General features: G+C 41.9%; 1 protein-coding gene and 1 long non-coding RNA gene across 2 annotated transcripts in view; both read right to left on the bottom strand.

Moving 5' to 3' along the window:
- LOC122684278 overlaps window positions 1–18,951 on the bottom strand; it is an 831,075-nt gene that overhangs the window by 773,403 nt on the left and 38,721 nt on the right.
- LOC122684282 lies at window positions 12,871–18,366 on the bottom strand. Its single transcript, XR_006337961.1, has 4 exons — window positions 18,277–18,366; window positions 17,415–17,479; window positions 15,873–15,950; window positions 12,871–13,192 (listed from the first exon to the last, which is right to left on the bottom strand). It is a non-coding gene; the product is annotated as an uncharacterized LOC122684282 (long non-coding RNA).

Raw genomic sequence — 18,951 nt, 5'->3', positions numbered from 1 at the left:
CTCAATTTTCAAAACAGAGATGTCAGCCAGGATCTGCTCATTTGAAGTATACACAAAGTATACTTTGGTGCTTCTGAAGTAGACACAAAGACCCGGATTAAGTGGCAAATGTGCAGCCATCTATGTCATTCCTCTCAGTATTCCGGATTTAAAAAAAAAAAAAAATTTCCTGAACTCCAGGTGCCTTACAACGCTGTGTTACTTTCTCTTGCCCAGCAGAGTGAGTCAGTAACACACACACACACACACACACGTCCCCTCTGCTGTAGACCTCCTTCCCATCCGGGTCATCCCGGAGCACCGGGCAGGGTTCCCTGGCTGCGTGGCGGGTCCTCATCACTTGCCTACTTCACACAGCGCATCAGCAGTGTCTGTGCGTCAATCCCAACCTCCCGATTCAGCCCACCCCCTCCTCCCCACGGGAACCAGAAGTTTGTTCCCTACGTCCGTGACTATTTCTGCTTTGCAGGTAAGTTCACTTGTACCAATTCTCTAGGCTCCATGTATAAGCAACGTTATATGGTATTTCTCTCTGTCTGACGTACTTCACTCTGTATCACAATCTGCAGATCCATCCACGTCACTGCTAATGGCATTATTCCATCCTTTCTACGGCTGAGTAACACTCCACTGTATATGCATACCACTTCTTCTTGGTCCCTTCCTCAGCCAATAAATATTTAGGTTGCTTCCATGTCCCAGCTACTGTAAATAATGTGGCTAGCATACATCCTTTCAAATTATAGTTTTTTCAGGCTATATGCTCAGGAGTGGGATCATGTAATAGCTCTATTTTAGCTTTTCAAGGAATCTCCATACTGTTCACAATAGTGTCTATACCAATTTACATTCCCACCAACAGTGAAGGAAGGTTCTCTTTTCTCCATACCCTCTCTAGCATTTATCGTTTGTAGAGTTTTTGATGATGGTCATTCTAATTGGTAATACCTCACTGTACTTTGATTTGTATTTCTCTAATAATTAGGGCTTCCCAGCTGGCACAGTGGTAAAGAATCCATCTGCCAATGCAGGAAACGCAGGTTCAATCCCTGGGTTGGGAAGATTCCCCAGAGTAGGAAACGGCAACCCACTCCAGTATTCTTGCCTGGAAAATTCTATGGACAGAGGAACCTGGCAGGTACAATCCATGGGGTCTCAAAGAGTTGGACATAACTGAGCATGCATGTACACAATAATTAATGATGTTGAACATCTTTCCATGTTTTTTTGGCCATACGCATGTCTTCTTTGGAGAAATGTCTATTTAGATCTTTCACCAATTTTTGATTGGGTTGTGTGTTTCTTTGATACTGAGCTGCATGAGTTGTTTGTATATTCTGGAGATTAATCCCTTATCTGTTGCTTTGTTTGCAAGTATCTGCTTCCATTCTGAGGGAGTAGGCTAGATCTTACAAATGGATCAAGCCACTCCATGCATGCTCAGTCATGTCTGACTCTTTGTGACCCTATGGACTATACAGTCCATGGAATTCTCCAGGCCAGAATACTCCAGTGGGTAGCCTTTCCCTTCTCCTGGGGATCTTCCCAACCCATGGATCAAAGCCCGGTCTCCCCCATTGCAGGCCGATTCTTTACCACCTGAGCCACAAGGGAAGCCCAAGAATACTGGAGTGGGTAGTCTATCCCTTCTCCAGGGGATCTTCCTGACCTAGGAATTGAACCGGGGGGTCTCCTGCATTGCAGGCAGATTCTCTACCAGCTGAGCTCTCTGGCATCTCACTGCCCAGATCATGCTTGGGCATTCTGGCCTTATGGTTTGTTGTGGGATTAAAAAAAAAATCCTATTAAACCCATCACCCATATACTATAGGCAGTGTTATGAAGAAATCATTTCCAGCATCTGATCCCAGTGAGTCTCCTTTGGAGGCACCCACAAGGGGGCTCTATTTGAGGATTAAGTCCTAAGAAAAAGATTTTAAATGGTATTCTCCCAAACCCCATTCACCCTTCCCACTTTTTTTTTTTCTTTTGCTATAGGAAATTTAGAGTCAAATTCATGGTTGAGTCCCAAGAATTGTGGGACTTGAAGACACGAATATTCAATGTTTCCGTCTTGTTCCTCTACCCCTACTGATTCTGTAGAGGTTGGGAGCAAAGGTTAGACTTCTGAGGCTAGCATTCTACCTCCATCTCCCAGAATGTTAAATGTCGGCAAGTTACTCAATTCCTGTAAGCATCACTTTCTCAAGTGCACAACACAGGTAAGAGCAGTCCCCACCTCCTACGGCTGGTGTAAGAAACACGCACCTAGATCACAGGGAGCACCCGACAAATGCTAACTATGCTGTCGCTGCTGGTGCTGTGGCTATCATCACTCACCGCAAACCCTCTGTGCGGAGACAGGAGCACAGACGCACAAATAAACTGCAGTCTGGCGTGCCCAATCTCGAGGTTTGTTACTGAAGAAGAAAACAGACAAAACAGGGAGGTGGGAGGTTTAAGCCTATCTGTTCTAAGTTATTATGGATCTATGCTGTTTCACCAAAACTTTAATAAAAAAGGATTAAATACAACACTACTTTGGTATTGTTTAGATATAATGATGTATTTTATAAAATATGTATATGTTTTAAAAAGCTTACCCTGAGTCCTAAATATCTAGACCAAAATTTATAATATTAGTATAAATATTAGTATAAAGTCAGGTCTTTGAGTGCTCCTTTTAAGTTGACTCACATATCATTACAGCTCTTAAACAAAAGACCCCACCCAACTATAAACGCTTTAAAAGATAAGCATCCTCCACTCTGTTGAGATGACCCTATTAGCATGTTCCAAAGAGAGACTCAAGAAGCAGCTGATCTGGTAGCCTATTACTGTCAGAGCAGCCAAATATCAATTATCCCAAAGCCAATACCACACGGTAACTGGCAGATGCTCCTCAGAAATTCTATTCCACATGTTAACTCATTTACTTAAGAAGCTGAACTTAAACACATTAAAGATCTTTGTGTAAATGGTATCTTTCTGACTTTATGAACTAATGCCTGAGGAAAATGAGTAAAAGATGGAAAGATGGAAAACCATGGTTTGCTCACCTAACTCAATTGGCTGTCGGAACACCCCAGCTGTCCCAATGGCTCAGGATGTGAGGCGCCAACAGACCGCTGCATCCCAGCCACACGTGTCCTCTCCCCTGCAAGCCAACTGTTTCTGCTCCCATCCTCATCACGGAAGGGGGGACACTAATCCAGGAGGTAGATCTCTGTTTCACAACACCTACGTCACACCTGCTTTTACTCATCAGAAGGAAGTTCTTGTCCTCTGCACACTTAGAAAACAAACTAGCACAACTCTTAAGAGTTTTATGTCTTTCTGAGACTAAAGACTTTATAAACTGAAACTTGAGACTACGCTAAGGTTTAAACAGTATGACCATCCTGGTGGTTTTCTAAAGATGTGAAAATGAGTTCTTTCATCATCATGTATAAGAACTGACTTTTTAAAAAAAAGATCATATTTCATATGTGATAAATTGCTACAATTTACAGGAACTCAGTATTTGGTTACTAGTAAGCAATGTAAGGGTGTTGTAGAATCCTTTAAAAACTTTAGAAATTATCATTGAAAGTCCCTTTTAAAGTATGATATTAGAAAAGACTTCTGTCTATGTAGAAGTTAAGGCAAACCACCGAGTTGGGGATATTGTTTTTTAAATTAAAACTACACTATGAAATTGTTGCCACAGACAACAATTTGGTACAGGCTTACAATTTACAACTGTTTTCTAAATCTTTTTTGTTTTCTAATTCTTAAAAAAAAAGAGCATTATAAACATACATAATATGTGGATTAATAATAGTGTCTTCAAATTTTATAACATACCCATTGAGCTTACCATATGTATAATGATTCATTAAACAAAACAAGGGCTTACAACAAAACAGGAGTAGCAGAGCAGAAACCACTTTCATAACTCAGATGTTTTCAAGGACACAGATTCTATTCTAAATGATATCAAGGAAAGAATAACATTTTAATTAAAAAAAATTTTTTTTACTTTTGTGCAACAGTGAATTGCTTTTCATAAAGAAATTTAAATTCTCCTTCAATCTCTGTGTCCTCTGGGCCCTAGTTCTCTTCTCCGTTTGACAACTTGTTTCTACAAAAAGAAGTCTAGGGAATACTTTTGAAAGAAAAGAGAATTCAAAGCAAGTATTATCTTTAATGAATGTAAGATGGATTTTGCAATCTATCCACCTAGTTCCATATATTTTCTACCTGTAACTCTTGTTGATACTATAAAGCAGAAAAAGGTAAACAAAATCAGTGAATTTTATTTCTGAATTGGGAAAGTTCTCTACATAACTTTATCCTGAAATCTTTCACAGAAATCTTCCCTATAAGGAACTGGATCACCATGAATCTCTTCAAATATGCTAAATCATTCAACAAGCAATTTCCACAGGGTAGCTATGATGTAAGGTAATTTTTCTACATGCAATCATACACATGCAATAAGCTTTGGTCATCAAATTCTACTCTAAAAAAACATTTCAGCATTGGAGTGATTTTTTTTAAATAATACTGTTCTTTCGTGAGAAGAAATAATACAGTAACAATGCAACATTTTCACTAACTATTTAGAGAAAAGGGAAAAAAACTAATATCTTAGAAAACCATGCCTCCAAAATAACTTAAATATTACTTTACAAAAATTAGCAGATCTTGGGATCATAAGTGAATACACACACATACTTACAAATATTAACAAGTAGTGTGTGCACATGCATGTGTGCAAGCCACCCCCCCCAACACACACACACACACACACACACACAGATCCCACAGACAGTGATCTAGTGATCTAGAGCCTTGTGTTTTCAGGAGAGAGGAGACAGCCGTTCAGTGGGCCAGCCATCACTCATAAAACCCCACAGAGGTACTGGTTGATAACATTCATGTTCTACATATTTCCCATAATCTAAAGTACCTTTTCATGACTTTCTGCCCACTGCAACACTCATTTTAAAAACAGATGTCAAATGCAAATCAAAACTACAATGAGGTATCATCTCACACTGGGCAGAATGGCCATCATCAAATAGTTTACAAACAATAGCTAGGACATGGAAGCAACCCTGATGTCCTTCAGCAGATGAATGGATAAGGAAGTCGCGGTACACATACACAATGGACTATTACTCAGCTATAAAAAGGAACGCATCTGAGTCAGTTCTAATGAGGCGGATGAACCCAGCGCCTATTATACAGAGTGAAGTAAATCAGAAAGAGAAAGACAAATATCGCATATTAACACACATATATGGGATCTAGAAAGGCGGTACCAACGATCCTATGTCCAAACAGGGCAGCAAAGGAGACACAGATGTAAGAACAGTCTCTAGGACACGGCTGGATGAGACGGCGGGACGACTGGAGAGGAGAGCGCTGGAACATGTGTGTTGCCACAGGTACAGTAGCAGCCATGGGAGTGTGACGTACCCGCAAGGAGCGCAGGGCAGGTGCTCCCTGGCAAGCTGCAGGGCCGGGTGGGGAGGGGTTCAGGAGGGAGGGGTCACGCGGATGTAAGTCAGAGGCCTCCACAATACTCTCCGGGGATCGTCTTCCAATTAAAATAAATTCATTCATTAAAAAACGAAACACAGATGTCAGAAGTCCTGCAAGGCCGTGAAGACACGCTGGCCCCGCAGCCCTTCCCGGCCTCCAGGGCGCCCCGGCCCCGGCCCAGAGCCTCCCTGGCGGCGGAGCGCCCGACGCCCAGCGCTGGCGGCCGCAGGGCAGCCGTGTCACGAGCCCCCTCCACCACTAAAGCCATTCACCTCTGGCCTTAGACTCAACCAAGCTACTTTGTTTAAAATAAACGTGTCTTTCTAACTGACCATTCCATGATAGAACTGTACACCTAGTCTCACACGAGGCTGCGTGGCAGGTGCCCGCACACACAGCCCCGCGGAGCGCGGCGGCCGTCCTGGCCGGACTCTGCAGAGGGGGCAGCGGGGCACACCCGCCGGGAGAGAGGGCGCGTGTGGCCGTCCGGCCGCCTCCGCCTCCCCGATGCCGGCCTCAGGGAAACGCACTCCGAACAAACCATTCCGGAGACACGCGCCTCCGCCCCAGGACCTGAGCGAGCCCCCCGCAGTGGACCCCGGGCTCGGAGAGGAAGTGTGTGTCAGCTGTGACAACGGGACCCCCAGCCACGGTCTGCCAGTGTGGGAGTACACGGAGATCTCCGCTAAAACTGCTCTAAAAATAAGGCGCATTCAAAAAATAATTTGCAGGTACCAAACACCACCCCAGACTTCACTTGTATTAAAATGGTACCTTAAAGTTGCCAAAGATTCTCCGTATTTCAGGATAAGTCTTTTACTGCGTTTAAGTCAAAATATCATGGTAAATACCTTATTCTTACCAGAAGTTAGAGCCATGTTTAGAAGACCACCACCAAAAGAAATGTGATTGTTAAAATCAACATAAGGATCTGGGTTTTCGTAGCTTTACTGTCATTATTAATAAAGAATACTGTAGAAAGGCAAAGCTCTTTTAAAGTGGCCATTCAAAAGCAGTACATTAATAGGTGACTTTTTTCGATAGACCATGAATCAGCTTAAGCCGTTTTTCTCCTTTTTACTATCACTGCTCACCCCTCTCTCAGCAAGACCATTCCCAGGGCCACGACTCATCCCCTCTCGTGCTCCAGTCTACCCTTGGTGACATCTCCCGCTTCCGTCCCGCAGTCACGGTCTCCGCTCCCTGATGCGCCTCCGCCTCCCATCCACGCGTCGGCCCGCCATATCTCCAGGGCGTCCGCTTGCCCCGCCCTGCTGACACCCCATCCGTCCGGTGCCGGCTTGGCCTCCTTCATCGTGTAATTAACGCATGATTTACTGAGCAATCACACGGTTATGTGCACTGTCAGCTCTCCTCATTAACCTTTTCTTTTTAGATCCATTTCTAACACTCATTTCTCCTAGGAAGGGATTTGTTTTTCATGGCAGTGGCTGAACACATGAGAAGCAGATCTGAATAAAGAAAAGCAAAAACACAGAACATAGGAGTTACATCAGGGGTAGATTTCTTTATGATTATTAACCTGCAGTCCTGGAGGATGAAGAAAGATGAGGTGAATGCCAGTCTGTATACTGCACATTTTCTACAAAATACTGATACTTTCTCCAAATTAAAAACAGAGAGACGAAAGTGACGGTGACATGTTTAGTACTAGACACTGAGTATTTTTTGGTTCCAAATGTACCTTGAAGCTAAAAAGAAAAAGTAAGAAGCCAGAAGAGTCCTAACACATGAAACTTTCCTTCCCTTTAGCGGGGCAAGGCGTGCAGCAAAGCAGCAGCGCTGTGCCGTCCAGAACCGCCCTCAGGAGCCGGGCCCTCAGACCGGAGCGGGCGCACTGGCGCTGGGCTCGGGCCGCTCACTGCCGGGGCAGGGTGCAGGGCGGCCGGCGCCGACACAGAAGAGCTGGTGGGCACGGTCACCGAGACGGGCCTTGGCCGGAGCCGGGTGCAGGACCATCACCGCGTCCGCCCCCCTGAGATGACACTGGGGCCAGGAGAGCTCTGGCCCGGCCTCTCCTGGAAGGTGGAGACCCACAGAGGCGCCGTGGCTCAGACTCACCGACAGCTTTCCCACGGCCGCGTCCACCTGAAGGAAAGGCCCATCCAAACCATCGCCCAAACACCGAGGGAAACGGAGAAATAACTCGCTGCCACTTTCTGCTTGAGTCACAACGGGCAGACAGATAGATTTTTACTCTTTTCTAAGTGCCTGATGTTCTATCAAAACATGCAGATGCGTTAGCAGAACTGAAACAAACTGCATATTACTCAGGCTAGACCAGATGCCATGCTAGCAACCTCTGGAGGAATAAAGTGGACGTGGACCATAATACGGAGAAAGTGATTCTGGGGTGGTGTCAGAGTCTGAGAGTGTGTGTGTGTGCGTTTACATGTAGGAGCCTTAGAACAAGTATATAAAGATTCTAAGTAAACAACTAAATATCAAAGCAATATCTAATGCACTGCATTAAAAAGCAGAAAGAACTCAGATCAAAACAGGCAGCCAGGCACTGACCTAATTTAGTAATAACATTATTATGAAGAATTTACATACACCACTAACTCCAAAAGGAGTTTATTAACTGCTTTAAAAGAAATTGACGTTAACCTCAATAAATCATACTTTCCTCACTTTTCGGAGTTTGTAACTAAGAACTAAAATGCTCTTGGATAAAATAACATATCCTTCAGGAATATAGTTTAAACTAACTTGTTTCTTGTCCAAGAAGTTATTTTAGTGTATATTACTAATAAAAATGCACAGAGGCACATACATCCAGTTATGGAACATCTTTTAAAATAAAAGACTAATAAAAACAGTAATATAAGTCTCCAAGCATTCAACATGAGATATTTAAATAGCTAAAATAAACTATTATATTAATTAGAAATGATTATAGATGCAATCCTATTCATTTTAGCAAAGTATTTACCATACTTGGGCTTCCCTTGTGGCTCAGCTGGTAAAAAATCCTCCTGCAATGCAGAGACCTGGGTTCGATCCCTGGGTTGGGAAGATCCCCTGGAGAAGGGAAAGGCTCCCCACTCCAGTGTTCTGGCCTGGGGAATTCCGTGGACTGTACAGTCCATGGGGTCGCAAACAGTCGGACACGACTGAGCGCCTTTCACTTCACTTAGCATACACACTGCAAGTACACGTATGCGAACGGAACTCTGTAATCTGAAATGTATAAGAACAAAGGCAAAGTCAGGTGGCATGATCCCCATGCCAGTTTTGTTCCTAAGAGCAGACAAACAGAAGGACCTCCACGGCTGCCTCACAGGATAAGGATGGGCAGTGTCTCTGACTTTTCCTGAATTAACTTCAAAGCCTGGCCTGGGAAAGTAAGTTTAGTGACCAGTACTCTCTCAAAAGCCACTGTGCTTTAGTATCTCAACCGCAGCTACTGGGAAATTTACCCAACACTGAAAACAGTTTAGATTAAAAGAAGCTAAATCTGCTGAAAATGATAACAAAGACCCTATTTGTAATAAAAAAAAAAAAAAAAAGCAAAGGATTCAGAAGCTCATCTTCTGTGAGACAGAAAAAGGAGAGCTCCTAGACCTACCCACCACTTCCCACCAAGACCATTCCTTGGGAACGTATCCATTCCTTGGGAACGTCACTTCTCCCTACTGTAGCTCCTTCTATATCTGTATTTCTCAACTCTCTTTAGCTGCCTCCCTGAATTCCTGAATTCTTGCTTTCTGCTCATATAGCATATCATTAATAAATAGGAAACTTTTACCTTTTAAACTGTGCTGTTTTAAAATTAAATAAAAGCCACAGCTTAAATTGTCCTTACTGTCTCCCAACAAACTGTTCTAGATGTGTCGAAGCTGGCCAAGTCATGTGAGATCACAGACCACCTAGGCAGCACTGGCTTAACCCTCTCATCATCAAACTTCTTTTAAACGTGGTGATTCATTTACTGACATATGATGCACATGCAAAAATGCCTTAAAGAAGCCAACAGAGCCACCTGCATCCCTTTAATAACCGGGCTACACCTGCCTTTTCAGACTGCTCTTCTCCTCACTCCCACCTGCCCGCTAACTGCCACTCACCCCTCAAGCCAGGCTCACTTACAGCCTCCTATAGCAAGTCCTCCCGGGTCACTATTCCAGCCGCCTTCCCAGGCAGAATCAGAGCCCCCTTCCCCCGCTGTAGTCCTACAACATCTGATGGTTTCCTTTAGAACAAAAAGCACCACACTGTCTGGAATCGGGATTTCGTGAAAGGAATTTTAATAAAGCCCCCCAAAATCTTCATGAACAAATTTAAACCAATACACTGGATTTTTAGTTAATTCTCGTTCCCCATACTGGACTACATGTTCCCTGAGAACAGAGCCACCTTCACGTCTGTTCACTAAGGCATCCGCACAAACCAGCAGGGGCCAGCTTCTCAAACACTGGCCACCAACCCTCCTTTCATTGGCCCCGCGCACCTACTTATTTACAACTCCAGAAACACGCGGCAACCTGGATGTCCCTTAAACCCAGGATATTTCTGTGCCTTTACTCATTTTATTCCATGTTCCTTCCTTTTATTTATTTCATGGATCCTCTGCTGCCTTCCAAGGATCCATGAAAAAAATACTGCTTATTTTGTGACCTTTCATCATCCTCCAAGGCTCACAGCCTGTTATATAACCTTTGGGAAGTCTTCCCTGCATCCCTCAGTCAAAATTCCCTCTTTCCCATGGTTTCAAGTCATTCTTAATGTAAACACTGGTGGAAGCATTTAATAAAGTGTGACTGAAAGCAGGGCCTAATCAGATACAAAGCTCCCATGGAGCTGGGACCACATTCTTCATTCATCCTCACCCCCAGATACATGCCTAGGAGGGTTTATAAGCATGCCACAAGTGTATTTAAATAAATACCTAGCTGACTATTCCCAGCACAATAGTACCGGATGCAAATTAATGGTTCTACCATCAAGATGTGAATAGAAGAAACAGCATCTCACTGATAGTTTTAGATTCTTAGACATTTTCAGTGCCTTTAAAAATTAAGTTTATTTCATTAAGAAATATTAACTTTTAAGGTTCCTTTGACTTTACAAGAATCCAGTATGTAGAAAACTGAATTTCAAGAGTCTTCGCAGAGCACTTAAGTTTCTCTCATGCCAATAACTTATTTCTTTTTATTGTAGTTCTAACCCACTAGACTAGCAGTTCCTCGAGAACAAGAACTAGACTGTCTTAAAAATGTAAATCTACATTTAATTTTTTAAATTAGTATAATACTATTTCAGAGAGGCCAGAAGGGAGGAAAGGAGAGCATCTGTAACCTCATTACTTGAACCCAGATTAATTAATTTATTAGAAATTAAATTTTCTTCTTTTCCTTTCAAATATTTAAAATATGTACATTTTATAAACTTATCATTTATGATATATAGTATCATCTACTCCTTCTTACATGCATCTTTTCATATTGTTATATAGTTTGCCCATTTGTTTTCACTGGATACATAACCATCCGAAGGATTAACTTTAGCCGTTTCTCGTCACATAACATTGTTTACTTTCACATTTCATTATTACACATCCCAGTCCTTATTTTTAATTATTTTCCATAAGCGAGGGTCCCTTATGTTAAATTACTGAATCAAAGGTTATGAACATTTCTCTTGCTGCTGAAGCACAACCAACATGTTTTCAGTTAGAGCTACATCTTCCTCTAAGCTTTTTTCATTTATACAGTGGTAAGAAGTAGGTGTCGTCTCTGCCAGCTCCCACAAACCTACTTCAGAACCATTCACATGCCATTCACATTCAATAAATGTTCAAATATTCCTCATTAAGAGATAAAATGTAGAAAATATTACCCATTATTATAACCTTACCAGTGTCTTTATAGGCTATATATAGAATATATGAATACAATATGAATAAAACAGCAGAATACACTTTATAATGAGGGACAAGACAATGCCGCAGATCTGCTCTCTCTATTGCGGGAATATAAATCATATCATTTAAGGAAATCTGTTTTTGTTGGCACACCAAATTTTAATGTGTGTGGTTAAGTGTGGTTAAGTCATACAAATTCTTTTTCCACATACCAAGCCTGCAGAGTAGCAAGCTGGATGGTAGTGTGGGATTCATTTTCCTCAGTCTTCAACCTTGGATCTCTGTTACTCACAGGGTTCTATAACCAGGGAGTGAAGAACTATTGAGTCATTTATTATAACCCACACCATAACTCACACTGCTATATAATTCACAGACACAATCGCTTTTATTATAATGACACTTTGGTAGTAGTATTTCTTTTTGTCAGTCATCAACTCTTCAGGAGAAAAATATGTATTTACATACAACTTATAGATTTAAACAACCAAGACATCGCCTAGTGAAAAGCAGATGGCTTTACTCCCTTTTTCCAACTTGAGTAACTGTAATTTTATTTTGTTGCAAAAGAACACTCAATTAGACCAAAAAGCCTCTATAATCAAAAACATAATACACGTGCCCCCTTGGATTATAGCACAATTCTGTAGAGTACCTGTCAGTACAATTTGCATTTGAAAAACTATAAAAAACACTTAAGACGACAGCTGTGGAAACTAATCTGAGTAGTGAGGTTGGCAGCGCAGGCTTTATTTTCCTCCAATGGGTATGACTGTTACCTATCAATGCACAGGTCTAGCTAAAAATGGCTGGTAACTCTACCCTATGTATTTTGGGAGTTGTTTCTCCTAAAATAGAAACAGTCCAGAAAAATGATTAGAATGGCTAGAATCTTTTCTGTTTACCCACAAAACAAAGGAAGAAGATGAAGGAATATTGTTTACATGTATAGATTTTGGCTGTACATGTAATTGCTTAAAATGTTAATTCAAAATATAAATTAATTCATCGTTTTACAAATACTTTACTATTCGCTGTTTAAGGGCATGGTAAAGGAGTACGGCAGGGCTGTCTGCTGCCACCCTGTCTGTTTAACCTGTGCGCTGAGCACAGCATGAGAAATGCCGGGCTGGGTGAGTGACAAGCTGGAGTCAAGAGAGGCAGGGGAAGCATCAACCACCTCAGAAGCGCAGGTGATGCCACTCTGACGACAGGAAGTGAAGAGGAGCTAAAGAGCCTCTTGATGAGGGTGAAGGAGGAGAGTGAAAGAGCCGGCTTAAAACTGAGTGTTAAAAAAAACTAAGATCATGGCATCGGCTCCATCACTTCATGGCAAATAAAGGGGGAAAAGGTGGAAGCAGTGACAGAGCTCCTCTTCTTGGGCTCAGAATCACTGCAGATGGTGACGGCAACCATGGAATCACAAGATGACTGCTTCTTGGCAGGAAAGCGATGACAAACCTAGACAGTGTGTTGAAAAGCAAAAAACTCTGCCGACAAAGATCCATACAGTTACGGCTCTGGTCTTCCCAGTGGTCACCTACAGTGGTGAGAGCTGGACAGTAAAGAAGGCGGGATGCCAAAGAACCGATGCCTTCAAACCGTGGGGCTGGAGAAGACTCCCGAGAGTCCCTTGAATCAAGGAGATCACACCAGGCAGTCTTAAGGGAAATTACCCCTGAATAGTTGTTGGAAAGACTGATGCTAAAGCTGAAGCTCCAGTATTTTGGTCATTTGATGTGAAGAGCCGACTCACTGGAAAAGTTCCTGATGCTGGGAAAGACGGAGGGCAGAAGGAAAAGAGGGTGTCAGAGGATGAGATGGCTGGATGTCATCACCGATGCAATGGACACGAACTCGGGCAAACTTCAGAAGATGGTAAGGGACAGGGAGGCCTGGTGTGCTGCAGTCCATGGGGTCACAAAGAGTTGGACATGACTGGGCTACTGAACAACAACATTTAAGGCAATAAATTAAGAGGGAAAAGCTCCTTTAAAAGAAAATAAATGTAGTAGGTACATGATATGCATGAATACATCAACTATTCTTTAAGCTCCTAAGACTGAGTGTCTTTTAAAATTACAGAGAACCGGTTGATAAAATTAACTTACTTGTCAGAGAATTTTCTGACAAAATTGAGAAACAGGATAATGATTTGAATGTATAGGTATGATTTACAATCAACCTATTGCCAAAAAGGTTATAAGCAGATTATAACAAGAGAGTTTGTGAGACCATTAAAATATAAAATGAATAGCCAGTCCAGAGAACAATGGTTCCTCACTTTTGGGGAGCAGGTGGAGGTCACTGAAATTTTGATAAACACCAAGGAAACTCCCCCAGGTTCCCAGCTGAACATACAAATAATTTTTCCTATCATTTCAAAGGGGTTCATGAACTCCCTGAAGCTGATACACAGAGGACAGCTTAAAACCTCCAGCCACAGTGAGCCAGAGGAGAAATTTACCCCATCAAAAGCCTAGGTTAAGAAAGTTACTGTAATTAAAATGAACTATAACCCCAAGCTCCCTTGCAGCCAAAGCAAATATTAATAGAAAGCACAACAGGCTAAGTAATTGTCAGCGGCTGACAGGAGGAGATGTGCCCGTCTGTAAGAGAACTTTCCTTTGAAACCAAATCCTTGAAGAATCTGCTATGTGAATTCTTACAAAAGGACGGCCGAACACCTGAACAGACCGTGTCACGGGAGACACAGACGAAGAAGTATTTACCATACAACTGCATTTAGAAAGACTGGTAAGATATTAGGGAACGGTACTAAAATATAGACCTAACCAGCTTTCTGATAATCTAGTTTGACATAAGGTAGAAATGAGGTGATGTCACCACTCTTCAGCCTCATGTTCATTAGAGCTTCTGATACAAAATGAGAAAATTTTCAGAGTCTGGACCTAGTCTAGACAGCATATTAAAAAGCAGAGACATTACTTTGCCAACAAAGGTCTGTATAGTTAAAGCTATGGTTTTTCCAATAGTCATGTATGGATGTGACAGTTGGACTGTGAAGAAAGCTGAGCACCGAAGAATCGATGTTTTTGAACTGTGATGTTGTCAAGACTCTTGAGAGTCCCTTGGACTGTAAGGCGATCCAGCCAGTCCATCCTAAAGGAGATCAGTCCTGGGTGTTCATTGGAAGGACTGATGCTGAAGCTGAAACCCCAATACTTTGGCCACCTCATGTGAAGAGCTGACTCACTGGAAAAGACCCTGATGCTGGGAAAGATTGAAGGCGAGAGGAGAATGGGGACGACAGAGGATGAGATGGTTGGATGGCATCTCTGATTCAGTGGTCCTGAGTTTGAGCAAGCTCCAGGAGATGGTGAAGGACAGAGAGGCCTGGCGTGCTGCAGCTCATGGGGTCACAAAGAGTCAGACACGGCTGAGGGGCTGAACAACAGCAATAAGGCCTAGTCTAGACCCCTAAAGTAGGCACTGCCCACAGTGAAGTGGGCATTTGAGACCTTTACAAATGACACAAAAATAACAATCAAGAGTCAGCACAGAAGACGTGTTAAGAGTGCAGGAAATGGAGCCAGTCTGAATGTGGGACCCTCGATCACGTACCTAACAGCTGTGTGACTTTCTACCTGTGATTACACTGTAGGTTCTCATCTACAAGCTTGTAATAACAACTATTTTCACTCTCAACAGAGCTGCTGAGAAATAAGTTAATACATACAAGCTCCTGAAAAGGGTCTCTTGACCCACTCAGAACTGTGAAGATTAGACAGGGTTGGCAGGGTCTGACATTTGTTTCTTATCAGCTATTAAATAATCCTTCAAAAATATATATATATATATATATATATATATATATATATATATATATATATATATTTACAACTTATTTAACATGACAGGCTGTAGATTTAGTATAAATATGGACCGTAAGTCTGAAATGGTTTAGAAATGTTATGTTGGTGAAAAAATAATTAAAAACTGAAAACAAATTAATACTTTACATTAAAAAAAGAATACATATATTTAAAACTTTAGGTTACTATAGAAGCCGTTTTAACTTAAGGCAGATTTAATTTAAATGGTCTGATTTTTACTTAATGTATACATTTACTGTTAAGGTCACTACAATCCCTAATCGTAGCTAATTTATCTCTATCTATCCTGAATCAATCTCTTGCTTCCCACTTTTTCTCTCTGGTCAAAGTTTTAAGGAGTTGGAAAACCTACTCAGTTCAGTTCAGTCGCTCAGTCATGTCCAACTTTTTGCAACCCCAGGAACTGCAGCATGCCAGGCTTCCCTGTCTATCACCAACTCCTGGAGCTTGCTCAAACTCACGTCCCTTGAGTCGATGATGCCATCCAACCATCTCATCCTCTGTCGTCCCCTTCTCCTCCTGTCTTCAATCTTTCCTAGCATCAGGGAAAATATACTAAGCAGTTTTTAATGAAAACAGATTTATTAAAGACTTACTTCTCTATGAGTATCTCACCGAATGTCCAGGATTTTTCAAAACCATTTGTTCTCAAATGCCTCCATTTGGCTTCAGCTCTGTTGGTAGAGTTAATCTTTAATGCACATAAAATTACAGCAAAATCACACCTTACTCCAGAATTAGATTCTAAAGTCATCATAAAAGGAAAAAATTGCACACAGTCAAAAAATTACCTCTGAGTACCTCCTTAAACCAGAAAGAAATGGCAACCCACTCCAGTATTCTTGCCTGGAAAATCCCATGGACAGAGGAGCCTGGTGGGCTATACAGTTCATGGGGTCGCAGAGAGTCAGACAGAACTGAGCAACTAAACAACCACCACCTCCTTACACCAGCCGGTAAAGTGACGTCCTCACATTGGGCCGGCAGAGCCCGTGTTCCTGAGTGCTGCTGGGCTCACGGCTCGTCCTGCTGCGAACGGATGAAGGGAAGAGCGTCTCTCGTCTCTCACTGAGGGACACACACGCGCTGACGAGGAGGCAGCAGAGGCCCCACACGCTCACCTCGTCTCCTTAAACAACCCTTCCCTCAAGCACGCTCTCTTTTCTTCAAGGGAGATTAAGGATGAACACTTGGATTGACAAAAGTTAAATAAGACACAATGATGTGAGACAATGTTTGCACTAAAAATTCTAAAAGCATCAATAGTTCGGATGCCATACAATTTCAACATTTCTAACTTAGCCATATAATGTGGCACTTTTTTTTTTTTTTAGATTTCCATATACAAACTGGTCAGATGTTTTTGTGCTGAATGTTCTAAACTTTCAATATTCCACTTAGCTGACAGAATTCAAATTCTGAGGAACAATTTCAAATTTCACCTGGCCCCCTTAACCCTTCCTTCAGTCAGGGATTATAGTATAAAACTAAGCTGAAGTCTCAAGGAAATTCCACAGAAATTCCTTTCCTTTCTATAAAAGTGAGAGGAACGCCAGTAAGGATGTGCGGCAATTCGGACCACACTGCCTGGTGAGTATTCCCATGTCTAAAAATGGAATCAGATCCCTGTCATTAAGGCCGTCACCTAATGGAATCATCTACAGAAATGTGTGAGGCCAGGCCATATCAGGTCAATCAATGATCGCTCTGCTAATGGAAGAAAATGTATTTAACCACACACACACACACAACAGCAACATGATCTATGCTTCTGCAATAGAGAGAAGTAAGAACAAAATCTGTAAGAACTGGGAACCGGAGACAAAATACACTTGCCTGGCACACACAATGGGCTCTTCTGAAGCTTTACGTTAATCAAACGTTTTGCACAGCAATACTATTCTTTTAAATCCAACACTAAGACGTTTACAACTTACAGTTTTAGGGTCGCTATTTGGGCACAATGGAAAACCAAACTGAATTTACTAGTGACTTTTCACAAGTTATTGTTTCTCTTCCTAAAGCGGGGAGAGGAGGGAGAAGGAGTAAATGTCAGCAGAATTGTTTTACAAGCTAATTTCTGGGAGAGAGCTGAGACGGGAAGTGCCTTTGCAAAGGAACCTCTATGTTCAACTCACTGTCGTGAAGATGCCTTTCCAACACCCTGGAAGAATTCTTCCTCTTCAGGCCCAAACATCTCTGCCTAAAAGATGATAGACTCTTAGATATAAGTAATACATAACCAGGTTATTTTCTGATTTAAACATCAGACAATAAAGAACAAGATAATACAGCACCAGAACAATAACGTGTAAAACTAGTCTAGTTGTATAATATTTCGGCAATTAAAAGATTCTTTTTTTTTTTTTTTTTTGTATTCTTTGGGAAGCAGCTTTTTGAGAAATGGAAAAAGGAGTAAGACTAGAAGTCTCCCCTGTGGTCACCTCCTCACTTAACAGCAGTGACTGAACGCTCTAAGCGCCGGGCCACGACCCAGGCGCGCTGTCACGCCCTCCCGTGTAATTCTTGGCGAGGATGTGTGCCACTACGGTTTCAGAAGATTTCATGAAGTGCCTCATTTTTAACTGATTATATAACCAGGTAGTCTATGCTCAAAATATATTTTATTGTCTATTTTAAACAACTGGAAGCATCTTGTTACTCCTTTTGAGTCCTGTCCTTTTGTTTATTCATTCAGCCGTCCATTTATCCATAACTGCCCAACAAGATCCATGTATGTTAATTCGCAAAGACAATTTCTGGACTTAAAGAGGCATGGTTCTTCTTTACCTGAGAAAGGTTCAAGAGGGAACAAAACCAATCATTCGGCAGATCTAATGAAAGGTTTAAGGTGCTCAAGTAACAGATATGGAAGTGTCCTTTAAAACTATAAAGTGCCTTTCTAATTCAATATATTATTTCTGAACAGAACTACTTGCTTACTCTGACGACTTTAATCCCTCATGCTATTATTATGAATATCAAGAGTCCCTTCCTCACCTGGATTGGTACTGTCAGGAGCCAGGTAAGGCCTAGCCGATTCCTTCTTTGATGAGTTCAGTCTGAGCATTTCACTGATGACATCCAACACCATGCCGACCGACTCAAGTTTGAAGAAATTCTGTCCCTTGAGGGTATCTAGCCATTTATTCAGGTTTAGTGGAAAGAAAATGGGATTTAAAGTTAGGATCTGAATTCTGGCTTCGTGTGCGCTTCCACAACGTAAGCTCTCCGGAACTCAGTCTCCACAACAAAATGACAGGGTGCAGACACCCCCGAGACAGACGCCGTGCAGATTATCTGAGGGAGAACACGGTATTCTGCGTACTCACATGTGAGAACTCAGGGTTTCCCGTGTACCCGTTTTAGGACAGTGTACAACCTATTTATCATTACCGGTTATATTTCCTCTGTTACCAGACAGTAAATACTCTGTAGGGTTTTTTGTTATTTTTTTCATTTAGGACCCTCCATTCTCCTGTAAATAGAACTGTGATCTCAGTATCTTTCACTATCTTAACTTTCTTTCTATGTATCCCCACAGTGCCTTGTCGGGATATTGGCTAAGCACATTTACTAGACCATAATAAGTAGGCCCAAAGGGTATTTTCATTTATAAATGTATTTAATAAAGAGAAAATGAGGGGGAGTATCTGAAATCAGGACTTCCCCAGA

Source organism: Cervus elaphus, chromosome 26, assembly GCF_910594005.1.
Source record: "Cervus elaphus chromosome 26, mCerEla1.1, whole genome shotgun sequence".
Taxonomy (NCBI): Eukaryota; Metazoa; Chordata; class Mammalia; order Artiodactyla; family Cervidae; genus Cervus; species Cervus elaphus.
Note: the sequence above shows the minus strand (reverse complement) of the source record. Positions and strands in the feature narration are given on the sequence as shown.